Below are 3,270 nucleotides of genomic sequence, written 5' to 3' on the forward strand. Positions count from 1 at the left end.
GATTTGGAAGCATTTCTATTCTGCCAACTGATGACTGAGAGAGCTAGCTGGGTCCTGCATCCATGACCTGGAAGGCAGTATTTGCCATTCCAAGCCTGCTGCCTGAGAGCAGAGAAGCCCAAGTCACCAACGCAGCTCCAGGGCAAGGAAACAAGAGGATTTTATTTGATACCAAAGGATCGCTCCATATACCCATGTGCCAGAGCTGTCGCTTGCTTCTCTGCCTCAGCAGACAGATCCGGTAACTTTCCAACCAGTCAGACAACTATCCATTGAGCTCGCCCTAGTTACCATCTTGGAGATCTTAGTTTTGTGACATGTTTCTTGGAGAAGAATGTAATTAAACTCTGTGTAGCCTGACCAATATTCCTTGAGATGCAGAACTTGTTTCTGGGAAAGAGGAGGAGTAATTTGTAGAAGAAACGCAGCGTCTTCTGGGAAGGAAGGACCCTACACTCCTACACCCAAGATTTAAAATTAGGGAAACAGAAGTAGCCTTGGCCAGGTTTCGTTGGCAGGAGAAGATTCCAAAGGCCCCAAAGACAAGAAGGACAAAGGGTCACCTTGCTAGGGACCCAGGGTCTTCACTAGAGCCTGAGGTTTGTAGGGTGGGGCCAGTTCCAGGTAGCAGCTGGCTGAGGCACAAAGACCCTCACAGTGCAGCCACCAGGCCCATGGTCAGTCTTTGGGGAACAATGCTTGAGAGGAGAGTGAGAGCTTAGAGAGCTGTGACTCTGGAGCCCAAGCATGAGGTTCCTAAAGGTAGTGGCGAGAGACTAGACTTGTGAAGATATCACAGTACTAGCAACTAGTTTTCAACAGTGGTGCCATATGGCAGCCACCAAAACAAGTGGCATGGGACTGGTCAGACCTGGTCTTGTCACCTCCTGTGTTTGAAAGCAGATCTGGCTCCCTTTGGACTGAGTGAGCCCCTGGTGTTTGTGGACAATGCCAAGAGGGAAGGAAGGGCCTCAAGATGGGACCCTGGACTTCCTGCAAATAAGCAGACGAGGCCCCTGGTGACTAATCGAGGCAAGAAGGAACATTGCATAATTGATAGTGAATATATGGCATGGGACATATACGTACACATACACGTGTGGTAAGGACATACTGCCTGATAGTCATGAAAATTTGTCCCTGGCTATCTTTACTGGTAGGACAATGTGTGCTTTTATCTTTTCATTTGTATTTGTTTTCCAAATAGCTACAAGGAGCATGCATTATTCTTTTCAAAAAAGAAAAAAAAAATCAAATACAAAGTAGAGAACGTTTCGTCCACATCCCTCACCCCGCCATACAAGAGCCCCTGTGGGTGACCCCAGAAACCTATAACCAATGATGACTTCCGGGTGTCTCTGTGGCTCCTATGCTCAACGTGGATGGTGATTCCTAGGCCAGTGAGTAGCCAGAACCTGCCATGACCCAGCACGAGTCCTAGCCAGCCTGTCTTCTGAGCTGAAGTGAGTGCCCCAGCCCAGGACAGGACAGTGGCAGGACCTTCCCCCACCTGCTGTTACTGATCAGAGCTCCCTCAACAATTCAGCTGGCCCCGTGAGGCGATCACTCATGGATGTCGGTGGGGGGGATTTCCCACACAGGTTCTCTGGCCCCTCACGTGGACTCTACAGAGTTTCACTTCAAGTACCAGGATCACACCCACAGAGCAACAAATAGACCCACCCTCATGCGATTTGCATGCTACAGCCTATCCTCCTGGGGTCACTTCGTTGTCACAAACATTGCCATAATATTGCCTCCACATAGTCAGGGGTCTGAGCTGAAGGCTGAGGGGGACGCAAAGATGAAAACCTTGACTCTCTGCCTTCAACAAACCTCCAGTTCAGAGGGGACAAGAAACATAGAAAGGCCTGTGACACAGGTAGAATGCACTGCTAAAATGGAGACCAACAGGTACACTCATGATTGACAGCCAGAACTCCTGTAAGGATAGGGTCCTGTCTTCACTTTAAGAGAGTCCCCAGGTATCCACTGCCTCCGAAGGGTTCTGCCCTCTCTAGATCACACCAAGACACACACCGGCCTCGGACCTTTCAACCTAGTCTCCGTGCACTGCCAGAAGGATTTTTCAAAACTTTTCTGAAGATTGTCTTTCCTGATCAAGCTGCCTCTTTTCCATTTTGCTTCCTGCCCTCCAGCTCCCAGCAAATCCCTCCAGCCATCCTCCTCCCTCTACACCTCCCCCCTCCACACACACCCAGAATGCTCTAAGCAGACCAGGCTTATCAACATTCCTCAAATACAGAACCGCCTAGAAGATCGGTTTCCTTAATCTCTGCTTGTCAAAATTCTATTCATTCTTCAAGGTGCAATTTCACTGTGTTTTCTATAGAGGCTTCTTCAGACCTCAAGTCAGAATTAATCCTACCTCGGATCACGATACCGCTTTGCTTATACTTGTGTCTTCTTAAATGCCCTCATCATATTATGCTTTGACATCCTCAATTTAACCTTGCGCTCCCAGAAAACAAACAATCACCTGTCTCCCACAACACAGGACCTAGCGTGCAGCCGATACTTGGTTGCCACTTATTGAATCAAAAAGCAAGTCATTCATATGAGGTTGGACAATTAAGTTCACGAACGCCTCCTAGAAAAAGTACTACATACCTCATTGCTGAATATCAATACGGTCACCTTCGAAGCACTCCCCCTGGGGGATATATATCAAGCCTCATGGCTCAGACAATGGTCCACAGATCCTAGTGGTGAGGTACTAAGTGGTCCAGGGAATGATGTCCTGCATGTGCTGCTGTAAATCTTTATAATTTAATTTTATTCGGCAAATCTACTTACATTGATGATATGCTCTCTCATTCTCTCTCGCGCTCGCTCTCTCTCTCTCTCTCCACACACACACACACACACACACACACACACACACACACACAGATAGAGAGAGAGACAGAGATAGTCTATTGATTCTGTTATTTCCTTGGAGAACACTGACTATATAGCAATCAACTCTCAACAGGCCAGAAAACTAAGCAGCTCCTGCCAGTACAGAGGCCCTGGGCCTAGTGGGTATTGCATGTCAATGCAGTACAGTTGTTCATGCAGGAACATTTTTACCAAGTCATGATGTTTCTTCCACATGGATATCTATTAGTGTGACACGTCTGACCCTCTCTACCCCTGAGTCTCCTGCTTGGTGAGTTAAGTGAAGAAAGCAGACAGAGTTGCCCAATTCCTTCCTAGTAAAACCACTTGTTGGGGATCTTCAGAAACACCTGGGAAAGGGACAGGTTT

This window comes from Rhinolophus hipposideros, assembly GCF_964194185.1.
Source record: "Rhinolophus hipposideros genome assembly, chromosome: 19".
NCBI lineage: Eukaryota > Metazoa > Chordata > Mammalia > Chiroptera > Rhinolophidae > Rhinolophus > Rhinolophus hipposideros.